Below are 23660 nucleotides of genomic sequence, written 5' to 3'. Positions count from 1 at the left end.
AAAAAAATAAATATACAAATTTCGTTTTAATTATTCATCTTTGGAGAGCCAAAATCAAAACATACATTGATTCAAAAACGTTCAGAAATTAAATAAAAAAACAAGGTTTTTTAACGGAAAGTAAGGAGCGACATTAAAACTTAAAACGAACAGAAAATACTTCTTATATGAAAGGGGCTGCTTCCTCATCAACACCCCGCTCTTTACGCTAAAGTTTTTTACTGTTTTAAAAAGTAGAGTTAAGAGAAAGAGTCAAACTAAGCCACAAATTCTATGATTGGGAGACAACCAATTGAAAAAATTGAGGAAGTCGCTGTTTTTTAGGTTTTTATGTATTTTGTTTCTAATTGTACATTTCAAAACATCATTATTATTTTTTATTGACGCTTGAAACCAACACTCGTAGCCATCCTAAGACAAGCGGGATTTGAGGCCTTTTGGAGAGTCATCACGCAAACACTCCCAAAAATTTCCCAAAGATCAAAATTTCCAAAATATCCCACATGATAGATCTTGTCTTTACGTCGTTTAACAAATACCAAAACGAAAAAAAAGAAAAAAAATATAGTTTAGAATTGGACATGGTTTTTTGTTTCAAGTTTTTATAAATTAAGTCAATTATTTGTAGATAACTCTATCTAACTGAACATTTCTTATTCTTTTTTTCTATTGCATTTGATTATTCTAACTTAATTTTTTATTTAACGGTTTATAACTAGTTAACACTTCATAATTATGAGACAGCCAATTGAAAAATCCTAGAGTGCTATTTTCAGGGGTTAACAGACAAAGGATAGGGTTCAAGGAGGCAGAAGATATTGAATTTTGATGTCTTTGGTTCTTTTTCCCTAATTGATGATAACGTTTTGGTAGCTTTTTTACTTTTTGGTATTTTTTAAATGTTTTGGTTATCATTTTTCGGAGTTTTTGGTACTCTTTTCCTTTTTGGTAGATTTTGGTACCCTACAAAAACCTTCCATGATTTTGTAGATTTGAACGGATACATTATGAAAGAATTTTATTTTGTCTCAAGTATTGTTTACCTGTATTTAGTTTCTAATAATTAGCTTTTCAAGCAAAACTTTGAAACAGAATTGTAGAGAATTTAGTCGACTACACTATTTATATTAAATACAAACAGCATAAACCCTACAAGATCTGAAATATTTGCAAAAAAACATGAGAAACATCCATTTTTTAACTTCGACATTCTCTGACTTTAAATCTATAGTCGCGGTTACCCTAAAACTGGTGGGGTTTGAGACACGTCGACGCAGATGTTATAACAAAGGTCTATAGAAGTTTATGGCTGAAAATGTCAAATTTTAATGGGAAAGACTAAAATCACTGGACCAAAGATTATAGAAAATTTATAATATTAGAAACTGGTGCTAGTATCTACAAAAGACATTATCAACCCCATCTAGCCTTTGGTGACGTTTGGCATTCTTCATACTCTATCATTTGAGATCAAACACTCATTGCTCCGCCAATTTTACCAGTTAAACTAATTAAATTAATTATTCTTGTTATTATACTGAAAAATATCAAGTTTTACCAGATCCTAAATGGTGTTACTAGTTTTTCAAACATTAGCACCCATTCTCACTCTTATAAGCTACCCATACCCATGTGCTACCCATACTATTTGGAGTGGACTAAAATACAACAACCGAGTCATGATCACTTTAGAATATTTTCTGTCTTATTGATAAGAAAAGATTATCACAGATAATATATTTGCAACTATGTTTACATCGTTAACTATATAAATTTGCAAAAACTATCATGATTATGCATAATATAGCGGAACAGTCATGAAAGAACCTGCAGTGATTGCCAATGCTTTGTCTCTAATAAAGTACTGACTCGTGATATTTGCTATAGAAAATTGCTAGGCTTTGTGGCAAAGCTAATGAACTACAGCACATTTCCGGCTAATCTAACTGCTTAGATTCTTCATCTATCTGTATACAACATCAATGGTTTTCACAAGCCTTATTGCTCACCTCGAAATTAACTGACGTACCAATACCACCCTATTTCATCAGAAAATTGTAGTCGGCGGGCTTTTTGCTATCTCGAAAAACGGTTAAGCAGGACAAAGAAAACTTTTGGGACAGTTTTTAAGGACTAACTATACCCTGGGGAGGTTCTTTGAAGTATCTATTGTTTCTGCCTCCAAAAGGTAACGGGATGTGATGAACTTGCACAAACTGTGCGTTATACACATAAAAGTTTCAGAATAGGTCAACAGAAAATACACGGCCAAAGGAAAGTGCTCTGAGCCGCATAAATTAGCTAAATTCTTATTTGTAGGGCTTACAAGAATTTCGAAAATGTATTTAAATTAGAAAAAAATAGAAACCCGCTCATGTCATTAGAATTGTGTTTTCTAGATCTAAAATCAAAGAAAAGCCAACTTAAAAGTAAAAAAAATATGGTTTTCTAAAGATAAGACAGGTCTTTCATGTAATTTTCTAAGCTTTAGAAATAGGGTATGAGTAGAAATAAATGCTTTAAAGTACTTTCCCAGAAGTTATGTAGAATCTGACTTCATTTTTGAAAATTTCAGTTTTCTTATGCAACTATTTTCATAGATGTTAGAAAGCCCAAATAAATGGAACGGTAAACCCCTTCGTGACGCAAAATTAGCGCCATATCAAAGGAATAACACATTATTGACAACTTTCAGCATTTTAAATAAGAATTCAGAGCGGATTTGACTCCGATTATTCGTAGGCTAGAATTATTTTATCGATTTTTTTAACGATCCCTTTGTTTTTCTCTTTTCTTCTATCCTCTGTCTATAATGAAACTATTTTATTGTGTTTCATTTTTTAGCGATCTTTTCATTCTTTTCTTCTATAGTCTATCTTATCTTTTATAGTCAGTCTTATTTATTACCTTTTTAACAGGAAATAAATCCATCATAATTGTGAGATAATATTTATGGTGAACTTAAGGTAGAGGTATCAATTCTCATAATGATAAAAAAACCTAAAAAATCAGCTCGTGCATGAAAAACAGCAAAACTTTTAGCTGCTTGAAAAAAATAGCATAACCTTGGAGTTTTTACATTATTCCGGTTTTACTGTCTCTAACCAAAGTCAACTTTTACACATGATTAGAAAGTAGAACAGTGTTTGGGAACAGTGAATGAACTTCAAATCTGTTTATTTTCTGAAACACTTACCCAAATCTGAAGTCATATCATAGTACTATTCAAAATATTTTGAGCAATAATATTTCGTTGAAGTAATTTAAATTTGCCTGCAAAGATAAAAAAACAGCATTGGCACTGAACTTCTTAGGCTAGATATGTTGAAATAAGTGCAAGTAGATTTTGCATGCTAAATATTAATTTTGTTTCTCTCTTTGTCCAAAAGCGGATTTTCTTACGAAGGACCAACTTAAGAGTAATAGAAAACTTCCAACGTCCTTAGAGACGTAAAAATCATTGGTGTATAGGAGGCACACGCATACCACTCCTTTAGCTTCGTCTGTAAAAAGGCAATGTAATCAATAGATCAACCAAAATCAAAAGCAGGATTTAGATGGTAGCACTTTCAGACGTATGAGAAAACACATTTTTTTTTGGGCCATGAAATTTTTCTATCTACTATTCTAATAGTGTATTTCAAGGATAGAATAGAGAATCTTCATAGATCAAAAGCACTTTTACGTACAAGTTTGACTTTAGCTTGCTGTCGTGATTGCTTTCCTCTTGAAAGCAGAAATATGGCTCGAACAAACGGAAGCATGGGGTATTCCTCATTGATACGAACAATGAAGCTCCACTTTAGAATTCAAGCCTTTCCTCAATTGGAAATAGCGACCATTTGGTCCAAGGCAAGATTTGTGTGCTGTTCTCCAAAATTTAGCATTTTCTTTATGAATTCAGCCAAAGGTAAACAATTTCGTAGATCTTTGGAGGACCTTGCTAGTTTCAAGCAATAAGTTAAAATTGTCATTGGGAGAAATAAGAAACAGGACAAAAAAAAAGAGAAAACTGGTTCCACCGCAAAATTGCAACTAATCTATTTTGTTTAGTTATGCCAGTTTAGGAGACGGGTAGCAACAAGCCTCTCTTGCTTTAAATAAAATGTATATTATCAAAAAATGGGACGGTTTTATATTACCACTTAACGCGTCTTCTTTCTTACATTTCGCTAAACAGATTTTTACTTTGTGGATGTTGGGTGTTTTAATAACTCTTTCTTTTTAGTTTCACTTTTTTTTTGTCTTTTTCCACGTTTGTTTCTCGTCCTTCCTGCATTGCCCAACATAAAACCTTCCGGGAGTGTATGATGATGTGTGTGCTTTTATTTTTTTTATTGTTTGTTTATTTTATAATAAATATCTATCTATGTATCTTTAGAAGACATTTTCTGCAACGCACAGTTAGTGTTATTGAAAGCTACTGACTTTTTTTCCAGTCTAATATATCCTTAATATATTTTTAAATATATTAAATATACCTTTATATATATCTTTAAATATATCTGTAATATATTTTTCCAGTCTAATAATCATTCCTCATAGTCTTTGAAGCGCAAAGATGAGGATTTGTATAACGGTTTATTTCATATATTTACAGATACAAAAAAAAATATTAAGCCTCAACAGAGAGCAGAGCTCGTAAAGTTGTGAATATAAATAGTAGGACAAGAAATACCTAAATATCTCATCATAATAATAATAAGTGTAATATCAAAACTTAACCTCATCAAAAAAAAAACAATAGTAACAACACAAAAACCTCAGAAACAAGAATGAAAGGATATGCTGGGCAGGAGGTGCGTGGGAGGCCAGCCCATCATGGAGACACAAAAACAAAACAGAAAAAAAATACTATAGATCTTAATATTCTACCGTCAGTGGTCAATCAACAAACATCAGTAAACAATCTTCAATATTTGTTCGTTAAACTCAGCACAGATTTTATGATGGATCAGTCTGATTTTTATCATTCAGCTTATATTTATTTGTAATGAATGGCATTTTGTACCTGATGAAAACCTTGACCTTCCGGATCTTACACAAAGAATTCGGTATATTCCACACCACTGATGAGCCGAAGGAGGGGCGCGATCAGCAGAGCCTACATTGCAGCTGGAAGTACAAAGACCGGGATTGTCACAGCCTCATTGAGGAACTGAGGCTGGAAAGATGTGTTGTATATCTTTTATCCTGAGGAGAGGTCCCAGGCCATTCCTCGGGGAAATTTACCCCATGCCCTCTACCAGTATACAAGCTCATATATCGGTTTATACTTGGCATTTATTCAGTAAACACCTCTGGTATGCAGAGAAGATTACACGTTAAAAACCAATTTATGGTTATCAATCATTAGTGGAATAAGCTAAGTTTGGCAGAAAGCAGTGAATGAGTTAACATATTGACTGATATTAGAAAGCTTGTATAATAAGAACTTTGCCATTTAAAAACTGGATAAGATAGCAGCTGAGTGGGACGTCAGAGAACGGTGGAAAAAAGCGCGTGGGGCTGCCTACAGAAAGTTAAGAACCTTCATTTGTCATAATGATTTTGTAGTAAGAAAGGAAAACTGGCAAAGAATCAAGCCCAGGATTTTTCAGATATACTAGCAAAGATTAACAAAATGAGAATAAATATAAAAAAATGACCCAATAGCTCAGCAGGTTTCATCGATCAGCGCAGATCTGGGAATAATGTCTCACCGAATGGATACGTCAGTGAACGAATTTAAGTAGCAAAGCGAAAAAATTCAGTTTGAAGTGACTATCCTACCATAAAGAACAATAGCTAACAAAATCAAAGTTATAGCAGCTTGAAGCTGAGAATAAGCACTCTAACCTCATTTTATGTAGCATTGATCCAATCAAAAGAGGTTGGTCATTTTTTTAATGATTTAATTTCTAATTTTAGAAACATTATCCTAAACACAAAAATTAGGTGATTTTAGAGATGCGTTTCACCTAAAATCAACCTGCAGTATCCCCCCCCCCATCTTCATAAAATTTGGTGCTGTATCTGCCGCAGGTTTTGTATTGAAATCAAACGTTTATCTGTGTTAGCGGAAATTATAAGTTAGCCTGCATTACACAGAACGAGAAATGTTGGCACGAAGACAACTCAAAATCAAAATTGACAAAATGAAAAGTGATGGTCAATCAGACGTGAAGCTACGCGATTTGAAATTGATTACTAGAAATAAATACTTTTGTCATAACTTTGAAACAGGCAGAGGTGAAGAATTAGAGAACCGTGAGACGGTGGGGGGAAAAGAATTAATGGGAAACAGCAAGGAGGTAATTTGGAAAGTGGAATTCCAAACAGCTAGATAGAGAAATGCTTCCCAAGTTTCTCTGGAAAGCACTTATTCGTAGATGTCATATAGTAGTGCACATAGCGTTTTCGACAGTATAAAGAATTTGACCTCATCTGTCGCAAGGTGCAAAAACTCTCGGCCGGCTGCTTCCAGTCTGGCCTCTAACTGGTCGAGTACGGAATTTATTAGCCCTAATCGAAACCCTTAGTCGAATTCCGTGACGCTTTTTCCGTGACCCTACAGACTCATTTAGTAATGAAAGGCAAGATTTTGCACCCAAAATCATGGATTTAGTCAGAGAGAAAACAGTGAAAAGGGAAACTTGAACTAAAAATTAGCCTGCCACGATGAAACAAAGGACGTAAATATTGTGCATTGGAACAATCAAGGGCTTGTGGAAGATAAAATCTGTGGTCGATTGAGTTTAAGTATATAAGTGGTACTTGATGTTACTGGTTGAAAGTCTGTTGGAAAGTCCAATATTTATACTAGAACACGTGCATTTTAGTGCCCACAGAAAAAATTCAAGAAATGGGAGTACATATCGAGGTGTTGCTTTTGTATTTTCAATGAATTTTCTTTTGAAGAGTGAAGTTCCAGACCTGAAAATTGCGTCATGTAGTCTAGTGTGGATTAGAGTTTGTTTTTCAAAAGTAAATATTAATTTCTGTGCTGTATATATTCCACCAGAGCCCAGTTCATTTTCGGAAGAGGATACTTATACTATTTTTTAGAGGGAAAAATCTGCCTTTTCAAAACTGTATCCGGCCGGTTGTTTTTGCTTTCTATGAAATTGTAAAACTCATGATGGATCGACGTGGGAGAGGCTCCCATTTACCAGTGGGAAGAAATTGTGATGATGTTGATATACCTCTTCCACAGAGGGGGAATAGGATAACCTTCGCAGAAATAATAATGAGGGAAGGAAGTTTTTGAAATTTTGTAATAATTATAAGTTCGTAATTTTAAATGGGAAAATAGGAATGGATAAGGGTAAGGACAAATTTACCTGTTATAGTGGGCTCCAAGTGTGATTGATTTTATTATGGTGGATTGTATCTTTAGCCATCATGCATTGACCTTGAGGTTCTGGCTCTGGCGGGGTCTGATCACATGCCAATTAGGGCCAAGATGGAATTAAATTTAGAGAAAAGAAAGTGGAGACAAAAAGAAAAAGGCAGTGGGATAATGGGTAAGAGTAGGGCAGTAGAAAATAGGAAAGAAGAAGAGGCCATAGAAATGAAGAGTCCGCTTTATGTGTCTCCTAAGGTGGAAAAGTCATTTCTGGAGAAAATAATGCAAGAACCTGAGCAGACAAGTTTGGAAAGAACCCTAGGATTTGTGGAAGATTAGTGGAAGATGGGGAAGTTCAAGGTTCTATAGGCCTACTAAGTCAAGTAGTATATTTCAGAAGGGGGGAGGCTTGCAACTGGGAGAGAGAGGTCTGAGGAGAGTTTTCTTTTACAGCAAGTGTCTAGCTAGGAGAAATATATTGGATATTTTGATTACAATAGTAAAAGGTTATAAAGGGAAGAAATAATTTGATAAGAACCATGGGAAACTTCAGATAGAGAGGAGAGAGTATAAATGGTTTACAAAGGGAAAAAAGGTCATTTGAATATGAGAGGAGTAAAAAAAATAGAGAAGCATTTAGAGGTAGCGATAGCAGAGGATTTGGGAAGTTAGCGAAAAATTTGTTAGGGTGTAGTAATGAAGAAAGGAGGATTCCACCTGTTGAAAATTGGCCATATTATTTAGAGGAAATGGAGAGGCAGGCAGGGGAATAGTGCTTTGGATGAAAACACTGTAGAACACAGTGGAAACACTGGATGAAAACACTGGAACACTGTAGAACACTGGATGAAAACAGTGCTTTGGATGAAAGTGCAGCTCTAAAAACACTGTAGGATTAGAAAGCCAGTGGTCATATAGACCTATTGCTGAAAAAGATCAAGAGCTTTTTCAGCCTGTAAACCAAGATGAGGCAAAGAAATTGCTAGAAAGAATGAGAGGTGGATCATTACCTGGAACAGATGGATTGTCAGCAATAATTTGGAAGTGGACAAGGGTTTGGGCAACACCGATTATAAGTGGTTAAATTTTCAACTTTTGTTTGCATTGCCAGAGTACCCATGAGCTGATATATGAAGCTACTATAATCGGAAAGGTTTCCCCTGAACGGAATACTGGGAATTTTTGTATTCCCCCCCCCCCGTACGGACGCGCTTTTTGTGTTTTATATTTATTTATTTTCTCCAGGTGTAATTGCATTATCTAGTTGTCACTTTGAAAAAGATTAAGAAATTTTCAGTTGTCTAGCATAAAGTTGTCATAAAGATTGGTTTTTTGGATTCAAAATTAAATTAAAGATATTGACTTAAAAATTTTTATCTGATTTTCCCAATCTTGGTTTTAAGGTTTTACTTTGAACAAACTACTTTGATAGTGTGCTACTTTTGTAAACACTGAGTCAAAAAGCATCAAATACTTTGGTGTTTGATAACCAGGTTCAAAACTGTCGATATTGCTAAAAAAAAATATCCGACCAACGCTTTAGTATTACTTAACAGAATAGAATACTTGAAATCTATATCCTAGTTTTTGTAAGTAGGCTATTTTTGGGTGTTTTTTGTAATTAATTACTTCTTTCTTTTTTTATACTTTTACTTTAATTGACATACTTTTTCCATTGAGTTTAGAAAAATGTTGGTCCGTAAGCTTCATCAAATAAAGAAAAAAAAAACAGTTTTTTTCAACTGAAAATAAGGAGCAGCATTAAAAATTAAAACGAACATAAGTTATTATGCATATGAGGGGGGTTGCCCACTCCTCAACACTTCGCTTTTCACGCTATAGTTTTTTGGCACTTCAAAAAAAGTTTACTTATTGTTCTAATTAAATGACCTTGGTGTTTCAGGAGTCATTTTAATGAATCCGAACAAGCTTTAAACTTTAGTGTAAAGACTGAGGTGTTCAGAATAGGGCAACCCCCCTCATATACGTAATAGTTTCTGTTCACTTTAAGTTTTAATGTTGCTCCTTACTTTCAGTTGAAAAATATGATTTTTGTTTAATTTCTAATCATTTTCTAAATAACGCCAGGATACCTGGCTCCACCTACAAGGAATAATCCCCCTCCCCACAGAAACATCTCTAGACAATTTAATTCTGGCGAAAATTTACCATGGACAATGACCCTTAACATATCCACTTACAAAATTGAATCGGTAAAGAGAAAGTAAGACATGTAAGGAAATTTCGTATAGAAATTGTGGCAAATTCACCCAGTGTAAAATATCCCTTGAAAAGCTCACTTTCCGGAATCGTCCTTCTTCATGGAAAATTATTCCAGCAGAAACTTTGTCCTCCCCTCCCATCCGAAAAATATATCCATATCTCCTAGTATAAAAAATGGACATATTTTATAACTTTAAAATCTTTCTCCGGGGACTTCAGGGGGTCACTTTATGTCAAAAGACATAGTTTTTGGGCCTTTCAACTATGTGGAAAACAAATACCTCAGATTTGATCGAATGATTCTGGGAAAAAAACTCGCATAGGAGGGATTCTAGTTGCCCTCCAATTTTTGGGTCACTTAAAAAAGACACTAGAACTAGAATGAATCATTTCCCGACGTTCTAAGCCCACTGGGTCAATGTAGTAACATCTGGTGGAATAAAACAAATAAACGCGCATCCGTGATCTTTCTTCTGGCAAAAATTACAAAATTCCACGTTTTTTTAGAAATGAGCTTGAAACCTCAAAAGTAGGGTTCTTTGATATACTGAATCGGATGATGTGTTTTTCATTAAAATTCTATGAACTCTAGGAAGTATTTGCCCTTTTTTAGAAATCAGACGGTTTTTCTCAGGCTCGTAACTTTTGATGGGTAAGATTGAACTTAATGAAATTTATATATTTAGAATCAGCACAATAAACCAATACTTTTGATATGTCTATTGGTATCAAATTTCCATTTTTTTTTAGTTTCGGTTACTTTGGAGCCCGGTCGTTCCTTACTTACAGTTCGTTTCCACGAACTGCTTGATTATCCATCAAAATCCAAATAGAGCTCATTGAAATATTGATAGTTTTCTGTGCTAACAAAAGTATTCTATTCATAACACATTACAGTTTCATGAAATGCAATTAAACAAACAGAAAAGGTTTTTCATCTATAGTAAGGAGCAAGTTCAAAACTTAAAATAAATAGAAAGAAATCTGTATATAAGGGGGACTGTCCCCTTCTCAACACTTTCTTCGTTAAACAAGAGTGTTTTAGTACTTTGAAAAATATTATATACCCAGGCCTAACCAAAACGTAATTAGAGGTAAAAATGTAAAATCAATAATGTAAATCAATAATTGTACGTTCATTAGTGCCGTCCTACATTAAATTTGCCATTTCGATTTAAGATAAAATCTGAATATACTTAAAAAATTGGCGATAAATAGTAATTCTGGTGAAAAGTTCTTGTTAGTATTACTGCTAAAGAATTTCGATTGGGACAAAAAAGAGTAGCATTGTTTGTATGGATGGAAATTCTGTGAAACTTTTGATCTTCTACATAACTGAATCCATTACAACCTCCACAATAGGATTTTCTTATCGATAAATACATTACATACATTCGTTTAGTTACATTGTAGTACTTTATACGAATAGGAAAATAATATTACCATTTAAAATTGCTGAAAACTAAGTTCCTAGCAGTATTTGCCACCCCAAATAAATTCCCTGGCGAACCTGATGATAACCTGTTTTGTCTTTCCACCTATGTGCTTTTAGATATGGGAATGTAACATTTTAGCTGTATAGAGAAATATTTTGATTAAGTCCTACTCTCCCCTGCCTCTTTCAACATTTATCTGAAGTCCCATGAAGAGTAAGCAGTTTGTCCATTAAAATGTACCTTTGTAGGAATATACCCTACCCCCACCTAAAGAATGACTCACCCTCCTTCATTATAGCCAATACGCAATTACAGATCACCAAACGTAGCCTATTTTCATTACAAATAAAGCGTAACAACTTTGTTGAATCCAGTACTGCCACCGTTTGGCATTACTTCTTTTGACACTGGGAAGCCTAAAATATAGTTATTGATAGTTTTAAATTAATTAGCTTCTCAGAATTTTAAATTGATTGCAAATTCGTCTTCTTTGAGATATAATTGTAGTTTGGTGCCCTAGACCACTTAAACTATCACCCAACCCCCATTGTCATTATTGCGTCTGCTACTCCCTCCCCAGAAAATTTTCTGATTTAAAAAAAAAATTGATTTGATGATTTTATAGTTCATGAGTCATTTCAGATACTTCAGGTCAAACAAGAGGAAGAGAGGAGGCAAAGAAAGGTGGAGGTAGGAGGCAAGGTGGAGACATAAACCTACAGCCTCAAAGACTACAAATACGAGACGAGGCTTGAGAAGGGGGATACATTTTTTTCATTACGAAATTCTCATTTGTATTATGATTATAGCGTCAGGTGCAACCGGGTAAAGACTGAAATAAACCCCATAGTAACCAGAAATTAAGCCCTATAGTAATTTAAACTTGACCAGACAGAAATTGTTATTTAAACAAATGAAACCTAAAAGGAAATGAAAATTGTTGTCACGTCAAATACGAGGATAACAGATACTGCTATAGATCAAGAAATGAATTAAAAAACAAACAGACACCAAAACGAATACTTCAGTCAAACTTGAAACAAAAATTTTTTTTACCACAAACAGGAATAAGACTAGCGCCTCCTAAACCTTTTCAAGACTATTTCTTCATTTGTGCATTACTGAATGCCATACTTGTTTTGAAAATATGCTATTTTATAATTATAAATCTCAAGAACAAAAATCACTGATAATTACAAACAGAAATATCATTGTATGCTTTATCCTCAGTATTATAAAATTAGTTCTTTTAATTAATTAGTGATCATATCGAAATAATGGTCCTATAAGATTGGGAGAGGATGCATTGGAACAGAAATTGAAAATTCTAGTGCCCTTTTTAAGTAACCAAAATAGTCGGAGGGCAACTGGGCCCCCTTTCACACCTTTTTTTCTCCAAAATAATCTTTAAGTGTAAAATGACGCCCCAAAGTCCCTTGGGAAAGGTCTGGAAGCTATGAAATTTACTTATTGTTTACGCATAGAATTTGTCATTGCAAAGTATACAGACTTTTTTTTGGGGGGGGGGTGTTCTTGGAGTGTATTTCTTCAGGAGAATTTTCCTTAGGGAGGGAAACTTCTGTTGGGGGGATGAATATTCCAGGGGAAATGCTACACTAAACGGATCCAACAGAATTGCTATACGAAATTCTTTTAATTGTCTTACATTCTCTTTGCCAAATTTTTTGTTTGGATATGTTCCGGGAGAATTATCCAGGGGTTTCTTTTCCGGATGTTTTGATTTCCAGGAAATATTTATCACGAAAGAGGGGATTTCTGAAGTGCAAGAGAGACCGATTAGAGAATAAAATCGTATTCAAGTGAAAGAATGCAAGTTGAATTTTTCAGTCTGATTTGTCCGCAAAGAGTTTTACAGGTACGGGAGATTCTCAGCCAGGATGGAATTGTCTGAAGAAAATTTGACGGGAGGGGGGATTTACTTTGGATGAAATTTCCATGGAAGAGTTTTCGATGAGGGGGAGGGGTATATTTCATAGAGAATGAACCAGATTCAAACCATTATTTGAAAAACGAGCAGAAATTATTCCATATATGAAAGGTGGCCCCTTCCTGAATACCTTGTTCTTTATGCTAAAGTTCGATTGTTTGTCCCAGTTTTTTAGAGCTTCTACTAAAAAAAATAGGCAGCTTAATTAGAAGGTGAAGCTTTTTAGAAATTCTAACAGCCTTAGCGAAAAAAGTAAGGTTTTGAGGAGGGGTGACCCTTGAAATACGGAATAAATCCGTCAAAATTAATATGCAAATTTTGTTTTAATTTTTCATATACATTTAGCCAAATTCGAACCTCTACTATATGAAAAACCTTTAGAAATTAAGTATAAAAAACAAGTTGTTTGTTTTAACTGAAAGTAAAAAGTGACATTAAAACTTAAAAAAACAGAAATTATTCCGTATATGAAAGGGGCTGTCCCCTCCTCAGCACCACGCTCTTTACACAAAAGTTTTTATTGTTCCAAAAAGTGGAGTTGGAACAAAGAGCCAAACTTTAGGGTGAAGAGCGAGGCGTTGAGGAGGGTACAGCCCCTCTCATCTACGGAATAGTTTCCATCGGTCTTAAGTCTTAATGTCACTTCTTACTTTCAGTTAAAAAAATTTCTTTTTATTTAGTATATATATATATATATATATATATATATATATATATATATATATATATATATATATATATATATATATATATATATATATATATATATATATATATATATATATATATATATTGATATATATACTAGCTGTTGGGGTGGCGCTTTGCGCCATCCCAACACCAAGTTGGTGGGGGCGCTTCGCACCCCCCCAAGCCTCCCCGCGCGCGCGTAAGTCGTTACGCGCCATATTAGTTACACGCCATTGTAGTTGTGTCCCTGTGTACCACCTATGAATATAAATAGATTTATATATGTGTTTTGAACTACGTAAAAATTGCGAATATATAACATTCTTGGCTTTACCATTGTTTGTGCATATACAAAGCCTTATGTAATAATAATGACGTCATATGCAAACGCTCTTTTTACAAACAAACAAACATGCATACACACAACTTGTTTTTGTATAGATAGATAGATAGATAGATACAATACAAATTAACTGCGTAGAACTTGCGAATATACAACATTCTTCGCTATCTAATTGTCGCTGCATATAAATAGATTGTCAGGTTTACCGACCCTCGAACATGCCACGTACAATTGTCCATGGGAAAAATAATCAGTATTAATATCTATACCACATTTTTCTAATGATTGAGCTTGAGCTTTGTTAATGGTGATTGCAAATGCTAATCGAATTGGGAATTGCAATCTTTTAAATTGAAAAGGCAGATCCGTTGGAATCATGGGAATGCGAGGAATAAGAACAGCCTCACCCTCGAAAGGCCCTGTCAAGATTGTGGCCTCTATTAGGTTTTCCATTGTTTTTTTTTTTTTTTTACGGCAAGTCGCGTGCCATTGCAAAGCTTTGGTGGGTTGATATTTCTTAAAAGTATTATTGGTACGCCTATTTTTAGTTGTAGCACGTGTGGTGGAAGCCCTGAAAGATCCACGGAATTTAAAAATTCAGATGGATAATTAACCGCTTCATTTGGTTCCAAAACTGTGTCGACTGACTTGTAAAGGACTGCCTGGTCTCGAATCTTGGTCAAAACAATATTGTTGATTTCGTGGACGTCTATATTTTTGGGTGCAAGAATCGCTCTTTCACTTAGCCATTTATTATTTTATAATTGTTTAGAATATTCGGAAATACTTTTTCAATCAATTCATTTTTGGACGTCACTAAATTACAGAAATCAGCAGGTAGCTGTATTAGGGTGGAGCTTATTTTAAAAATTTTGGAAATATTATTTTCTTACCCCCCTAAGTTGTTCCATATCACATGAAAACATTGTAGAAAAAGTTTGAGCCATTTATAATAATGTTTAGGGGTAGCTCAAGTACCTCAAAGATTAAGAAAAAAGAAAAAAAGAAGGATTTCGATCAACTTGTATTTTGCTTTAAAAAAATAAAAACAAAATTGTTTAGTTCCTATTTATGGTTGACCTGACAGAGTCTGCTTCCTGCTGTCGGGATAAACTCTGCGGTGTTCATTGACAACTTGCAGCAGAAATTGCAGCTGCGACTCATCTTGGGTTATAAAACCGCTGTACTCTTGAATGAGTGCCACTCCTCGCTCAGCGTGGTCATTGACGACTTTGAGTGACCTCACAGTTTCTGACGCTAGCTTGTAGTCGTGTCTATCTTCCAAAGTCTGGATCAACTGTGAGAAATCCATCCGGAAGATCCATCATTTGAAAAAGTTTTGCTGACTTTGCTGTAACAAAATGTTCCAGGTTTTTATTCTTGGCTGAATCAAGATCAATGGTGATACGCTTGGTATGTTCCTGTTCCTGGTCGTCTTCACTCTGCATGGCACTCACCATCCGTCTCTTCGTCGACGAACTGACGCGACTGTCGAAGAAAGCCAAGCCAACGAGTTCGGGTGACAAATACCACAAGTTACCGGAAAACTTGTTTGATGTGGCCTTTGAGATTGCCAAATGGATGGACGAGTACTCGAGCAGCGACTTCAGCAGTAGTAGGTCACTGTACGGAGCACCTGAGGCTAAAGGTGCAGAGATCCAGGCTTTCAGGTACACACGTACTGCAAACACATACACGTCACGCAAACCTTTTTCTTCTGTGAGAGTCAGTCTAAACTGAGCCTTGAACATCCAGATCTTTAAACTGTATATCACTTTGCTCATCCATCTGGCATGGTGCATCGCTCCGGGTGACATGAATCGTACTCCTCTCGCAGGAGTAGCACCAAGAAAGATGAGCACAAGTTCCAGGAATTCCTTGTAATCATTCCTCGGCTGGCTCTATTCAAGGTGCTTGTTAGCAAAATCGATGGTACTTGGTTTGATGTCATCCACTAGACGCGCCACATCATCAGCTGCAATTCCTGTTTCATATTTATCTGTATCTATGAATCTCCAATAGTCCTGGAAGCGTTTGAAGAGTGGAACCTCAGGAGAAAATGTCGATCCCATGCACACTCGAAACGCAGCACCAATGACGAGCTCCATAATATGATGTCTACAAGCCAGTGACAAGAGTTCCTTACCTAGCTTCTGCTCCAACAGAACACAAGCACCAGAGATCCTGCCAGTGTTTGAGCTTGTAGTATCGAAACACATGGCTCGGATGTTGCCGGGTATGCCCCAGTCTTCAATAGCTCCGAAGACAGCAGAAGCCTGAGCCTCGCCTGTTCCGGATGGAAGCTTGGCTACTGTGAGTAGCTGTAAAACTTCTTTTCCGGAAACCAAAACAGGCAGACGATCAACCTTCTCTTTTCCAATGAGGTCGGGGATCAGTTTGCCGTCCCAGTGGACAACAAGGGGAACATCACTCTGAAACTTGGCTCTGATGCTTGCAGAACTGTGAATTCGATGTTTTGCTCTGAGTCGGCGAACTGAATCTCTATTTAGAGCTAGTTGGTCAATAGTCATTCCTAAGCTTTTGGCAGTTTCTGCTATGACGAAAACAGCCTTGCGGTCTGATACTTTAGTACGATCAAGAGCTGCTGCTAGTTCAGGTGTAACTACAGCTTTTCGGCCCCTCTTTCTTTTTTGAGTTCTGCTTCCTCCAACAGCCCCCTCACTGTCAACGTCTTCTGCTGCGCTGATCTCTGAACCAGATGTGGTAAGTTCGGCTGTGGAAGCCTCTATCTGTTGTATGTTCTCTGTTTGCTGTCGTCTTTTAAGTGTTTGCTGCTCTCTCTCAGACACCCTTTTCTCCTTGCAAGCTAGTGTTTCATCTACGCCAACCATTGACCCCCGTCTCCCTTTTTCTCGCTGGGCTAACAAGAAATCTTTTTCTTCTTGTATTGACATCGTGTTCAGGGCATCGGCGTGAGCGATGTCAAAAAGATACTCGAGCCTAGATACGAAGGCCGCCTCTCTCGCCTGTTGAGTTGATGACTTTCGTGCTTTGTTCTTCTTGAGAAGACGCCATTCTTAAATTGCCTGCTCAAGCTTGGTTTGAAAGTTTTGATGATCTTTCATTGGAATTCGAGCTTTCCGCCAAAACTTTGCTAGTTCGGTTACAGCAGCAGCCGACGAGTGCCTAATGGTCTCATTCAGTTCAAGGTGGAGATGAAGGAAGAACCCAAGAGCCATTCGCAATGAAGGCAGCTTGCTACCTCTTAATTCAGACACAGAGCTACCAATGAGATATAACTCTGTTCGAGATCTAGTTGCATTTGCTAACATTTTCAGTCTCAATTGGGTCTGAAATAAAAAGAAAACAGAATTTATAATCATGAACTTAGGTAGGGTGAATTTTTTTTAGAAAAAAGAGCAAAAATTGTTCAACTCATTGCTTCTCCAACAAAAGAATAGGCTCAGTTACATTCAAATTCGTCAATCAACGCTCAGTAGTCATTAACGTTATAGAAATCTACTGTCTTGAGACAAGTTAATACACAGTTAGCTTATTATTGTAAAAAAAACAACACTGATAACAAAACAGAACTGATACAATATCGCCTCGAGCAAAAAAACTACACCAGACTGAGTCTTGGTGTCCGAGACTCTAGTAAGCGCAACCGGTCAAAAGCAAACAAGTCTGAACACGTTCATCTCTGAAGGATGGAAATTTTGCATTGCCGGCTAAATTATGTCTGGTTCTGCTGCAAGTTGTCAATGAACACCGCAGAGCTTATCCCGATAGCAGGAAACAGACTCTATCCGGTCAACAATAAATAGGAACTAAACAATTTTGTTTATGTGTTTTTAGGCAAAATACAAGTTGCTCGAAATCCTTCTTTTTTACTTTTTCCTTCTTTTTTACTTTTTTTCTTAATCTTTGAGGTACTTGAGCTACCCCTAAACATTATTATAAATGGCTCAAACTTTTTCTACAATGTTTTCAGGTGATATGGAACAACTTAGGGGGGTAAGAAAATAATATTTCAAAAATTTTTAAAATAAGCTCCACCCTAAGCTGTATACGTCCTGAAATTGAGTCTACTGGGAGCTTTCCGTTTCCAATTGCCAGCAATTGATCTGAAAATGTTTGACCAGAGTCATCGTTTTGCAATCGGACACGCATATTTGTAGTTAATTTTAATGTTTTTACGTGTGCCCATAAATTAGAATTTTTCAGGCAAGCATTCATTTCGTCTGCAGGAGTTGATCTAGGTATTATAGGTAATGTTTGCCTGAAATCTCCCGCAAGCAATATTAATGTGCTGCCAAAGGGTTTCGACTTCCCTCGCAAATCTTTCAAGCATTGATCCAGAGCCTCGAGCAATTTTTTGTGTGCCATTGTGCACTCATCCCAAATAATAAGTTTGCATTGCTGCAATACTTTACCCAACCCAGATGATTTGGAAATATTGCACGTGGGAGTTTCTGTAGAATGCAAATTCAGAGGCAATTTCAAAGCGGAATGAGCAGTTCTTCCACCAGGCAGCAATGTTGTGGCTATTCCGGACGACGCAATTGCCAACGTTATATCATTTTTTGATCGAATTGATGCCAGAATCAGTTTTATCACAAACGTTTTACCAGTACCTCCTGGCGCATCCAAAAAGAAAATTTCTCCAACGTTGTTATCGACACAATGCATTATCGTATCATAAATGTCTTTTTGTTCCGACGTTAACTTGGATATGTTATTTTGTACATACGACAATAGATCACTCGTACTGTAACTTTGTTCACGATCCAATTCTACACATGTCGAAACAGCAGCGATACGGTTAGGTGAAGGCATTCCCAAGTCCTGAAGAGGTTTGTTTGCCATACATACGCACAAATCTTCTATAATAACTAAAGTGTATTAGAAATTTCTGATGTAAAATCAAAAGTCATATCTGACGTCTCTAACTGTTTTCGATGGAGTATATCTTCGGACATTTTTGACTTATATTTTTCCCATAACTCTGTAGGAGCTGATGGAGAGCAAGTTGTTAAAATGATGCCAAACAATGCACGAATTTGACTTGGAGTTGACGTTTCGCACGCGTCATTGATGCAGTTATCCCAGTGTTGGTCATTCTCCAATAAATTCAGAGCTTGGCATGCACTACGGTAAGTGTCATGTATAGTACCGTTTACAGTTTCTCAAATACTCAAAGGATGTCGGACCGGGTACATTCACCAAAAGCAGGCGTAGAAAGAAGCATTCATGTTGATCGGGGTGAACGGTGTAGAGTCTTCCTATCGTGGTATCTTTGAAGATGGTAGGTTGGCTGTCGACTGATTTACCCTGTTTTCGTCGTTCAAATACTTTATTTTTAGTATTCCACGTGTAATACGAAGCCACTTCAGTATACAGCACTTTTTTTGCAAAAGAATCATTTTTGCAAAGCGAAAAGAAACCGGTTAACTTTGTATCCGGTGGATTCAGGGCGCTTTGTTGCACGTTGGTTTCCGAGAAATAAACACGTTGACCATTCTGTAAATGTACCGCTAAGTGAACAACAGCTGGACTACGTTCATGAATCGGAAATGAAAGAATTTGCCAAACAGCTTCATTACTGCTTATGTATCTTCCAGCCTGATATTGTACGATTTCGTCGATATCTTTGATTTCGGGCTGCAAGCCAAAAACTGCCATGTCACTGCCTTTGTTGACGTATTTACATCCACTATCGCACTGACCCAAACACTTCAAAATTTACTATGTAGTTTATCAGTGATTTCAACTTTTGCCGGAAGACACGGGCTGTAATGTCATGTCTATGAACCGCCGATTGTCCTTGAAGTAAAAGCTGCAGTATCTCGTCCCAAGATTGATTACATGTAAATGTAATAAATAAATCTGGACGACCATAGAGACGAACATACGCAATAGCATCTTGAGCATATTCATGCATATGACGGGGACTGCCAGCATATGACGAAGGTAAAATTGTTAATCTTCCAACGTTTGTGGTATTACCGTCATTTATAACAGCATCTCGCAAATGAATGTATTGTTCAGAGCGGAGCTTGGTCAGATTCAGGCGGATATATAGCAAACGTTATATTAACGTTATATTAACGGCGGATATTTTAGCATACATATCAACGACGAATTGTGAAACAATTGACGGCATTTTAAAATATAATTTTCTTCATCCTGCCGAATCATTAGTCTATTTTATGCGTATCAGTAACAATCGTAACAATTTTATGCGTATCAGTAGGCATCAAATCGATGGCTGTTTTGAACGGACGCATTAAATTATTATTTTCGTGGAAAAGATGTTGCAATTGGGAAACGATTGTCCTTTCAACGTTGGGAGAAATTTCGCACCGTGCATTCAATTCAGAATTTCTATCACTGATGAAGTACAATTGTAAAAATTTATGATTCTCGCCTGAGAATGGTAGAAGGGACCCTGCTTTATGATAAATTTTGCCCTTTTACTTTGAAAGTAGGCATAAATTGATCTGGATTTTCAATTTGGGCACCAATCGACGTCATTTGGAAACATGAGTTATATTTTCTGATCTGTGATAAAAAACGCTTAGATTCTGACGTAGTTCCAGTAAGCAAAGTTTTCAATGGCTCTGGTGGTGCAGCCAATAGAGGACGTTTAACTTTTCCTGAGGCGCAACACATTCCCATTGTTTCACCATTGAATTTCAAGGCCTTGCAATAGGGACAAATTTTAGACATAGTCCCGATTTGAACACATCTACTCAAGCTATAATCATCGACTGGGCTGTACCTGAATGCCAGGCGTTAACTTTCAGGTTGCTCTGATTCCTCGGCACGCTTTCTTTTCTTCCTTTCTCTATCAGCAGCAAGCCTGATTTCTTGCTGTTCCTGTGATTCCTCGGCACGCCTTTTTTTTCACTTTCTCTTTTAGCAGCAAGTCTGGTTTAATGTTGCTCTGGTAGTTCCTCGGCATGCCTTCTTTTGTCACTTTCTCTTTTAGCAGCATGTCTGGTTTCATGTTGCTCTGGTAGTTCCTCGGCACGCCTTCTTTTTTCACTTTCTCTTTTAGCAGCAAGTCTGGTTTCGCGTTGCTCTGGTAGTTCCTCGGCACGCTTTCTGTTCTTTCTTTCTCTATCAGCCTCAAGCCTGTTTCTTTGCTGTTCTTTTGATTCCTCGGCACGCTTTCTTTTCTTACTTTCTCTATCAGCCTCAAGCCTGTTTCCTTGCTGTTCTTTTGATTCCTCGGCACGCTTTTTTTTCTTACTTTCTCTATCACCAGCAAGTTTTTTGGCATAGACTCTTTGAGCATCTTCCTCGGTTGTTGCCATTGTAAGTTCATCAGTCATTTTACAGTTAAACATTAATAGATTTCTACGTGAACGCATGTCTTAAATATCTTTAATGACGTCACCGTCATAACAAAAATGACGACAACTAACTTCATGACGTCAGTCAACACACAAACATGACGTCACCCGACAGACAGACCCACACAGACACAGACAACTTATATATATATATATATATATATATATATATATATATATATATATATATATATATATATATATATATATATATGCCTTGTGATATCGCTTTTATTTTTGTTCTATTGGTTATATTACAAAAAAATCAAACGTCTCGAAATACAAATAGTTTTCGGCAAAGAAAATGACCCTATAACTTGTAAAAGGCTTAGAAATGCCACATTCTTAAAGTATATACAGTTTTGCTATTAATTAACAGTATTATTTACTTCAGAACAGTAACTTGGGTGAACTTAGCTGCCGGGGGTTCTATAATTTGTAAGTGAGAAATTATCAAATACTTATTTTTTTTTTTTTTGTAGGTCAAATATTTTAAATATTTCTGAGAAGTTGTTCGGTCAATATGGAAAGGGATTTTAACCTCTAATATCTTCTTACTTAAAACTATACCTTTAAAAGTGTAATCTAGCCACTTTAGTATTGGTTGTGACTCTTTACTAGCTCTTCAGAAGATCTCTTCTCTCATTTGATATTTGAATTGAATAACCTTTGATATGATTACTCGGATGAAAAATTGGCTCCATATCCCCTTCAGCCTCCAATTGCCTCCATCATCTTGTTAGAAGAGAGCTAGATTAGAGACATAGCAGAGACATTAGAAGATAAGTATCTAGATTAAAATCAATTTTAGCTGCTCAACGATTTTGTACTTAAAAAAGTGTATTAAAATCATAAATATATATCATACACAGGAAAAGTTTTGAACTTTTTATTAGATTGACAGTGATAAGGGTTCAATTTACAGATGGTATGTCTCGGATTTTCACTTGATAGAAATTTGACCTTGTTCAGTAAGACAAAGCTATATAGCGAAAACAACAGATATCAGTTCCTTGCGTGCATTAGGATCTATTTTATTGGTTACTAAGGACAATATAGCTTTTATTTTGTGCTGGCATAGGTCCTTTTACGATTTTCTGTAACCTCTACTTTCTCGTCTCTGATCAGGCAAATATTGTTTTTCATCCTTTTTTACACAAAGTGGCAGAAGTCGTCAATCTCTTGAGATAAAATCTCTTTTTTTACTGTTAAAAGACAAATAACCTTAGACCTTAGTTCCACCTGTGCCTCCTGAGTCACCCAGGGTATTGTGGAGGAGCCACCAATATTCCTTTCTCGTTTTCTGCTGCAGTGATGTCTTCCCATTCTGGTAGAAAGTAGGTGTGCAGGTTGCGTAGATCCTTCTGGTAGGTGCATCGCAGTGTATTTTTGGGTCTTCCACGGCTAAAAGTCCCTGGTGATTGCCAGTGTGTCGTGGATTTTGGGAGCTTATGGTCATCCTTACGTAGCGTTTGGCTCAAATTTCTCCACCTTCTGACTCTGATGATGTCAGCTATTAGAAGTTATTGAGTCATTTCACGGATGGACTGGTTTTCATCTTCTTTGACCAGTGGATGTACAATACTCTAAGGAGACACGAGTTTTCAAAAGCCAAAACTGTTTTCTCTTGCCCTTGATTCAGGTGCAATATTTCTGCTGTGTAATGTAGTATTGGAATAACGTTACTATTGAAAAGACGTAGCTTCAGGTGCAGAAACAATTTCTGAAATCTCCATACTTGACGTAGTTCGTTTTGATGATTATTTGCTCAATGCCCTGAATATAATCAAAATCAATTTTGAATCATTAGTTCATCCGATATTAAGTCCAACCATTTTTGATTGAATGTACAACTATATTCTACTAGACTTTGTGAAATCAAGCTCAAGAAGTTTGGTCATATTAACGAATTATTTCTGGATCTCCTTATTCAATTAAGTATTTTATATTTCCTTTGGTCTCAACTTCTATTTCAAAACATTTATAATCTTTATAGCCCTTTTTATCGTTTAGAATATATGTTAGGCATACCATACCTACTATGTATGTAAATAAAATGCTATATAAATTCAATATAAAAAACAAAAGTGAATTCTCTTTTTCCTCACTGAGGAAAGAAGCTTTTTTATTTCGTGAAAACTTGGATTTAAATTTCATCTCAATGAGATCAAAACTTTTTCGCTTTTCTAGACTAATTTTTGGAGACTTAGAGTTTAATACATAGATCTTTATATATTTTTTTTTCTCACTGGGGAAAGAAAAAATTAATTTTTTATAAATTTCGAATTAAGTTTTCTTAATGAGGTCAAAAATTGTTTCGTTTTTCTTGACGAATTCTTGTGTACTTTTGGTTTAATATAGAAAGATACTT

At 36.0% G+C, this 23660-nt stretch overlaps 1 long non-coding RNA gene across 1 annotated transcript in view; it reads right to left on the bottom strand.

The window, feature by feature from the left end:
* LOC136040611 (uncharacterized) overlaps window positions 1-23210 on the bottom strand; it is a 37693-nt gene extending 14483 nt beyond the window's left edge. The window contains exon 1 of the long non-coding RNA XR_010620834.1: window positions 21860-23210. This is a non-coding gene — a long non-coding RNA (uncharacterized LOC136040611). The remainder of the gene's footprint in view (window positions 1-21859) is intronic.
* Between the last annotated feature and the right edge of the window lie 450 nt (window positions 23211-23660).

The sequence above is a fragment of the Artemia franciscana genome, chromosome 21 (assembly GCF_032884065.1).
Source record: "Artemia franciscana chromosome 21, ASM3288406v1, whole genome shotgun sequence".
Taxonomy (NCBI): Eukaryota; Metazoa; Arthropoda; class Branchiopoda; order Anostraca; family Artemiidae; genus Artemia; species Artemia franciscana.
This window is presented reverse-complemented; position numbering and strand designations above follow the sequence as displayed.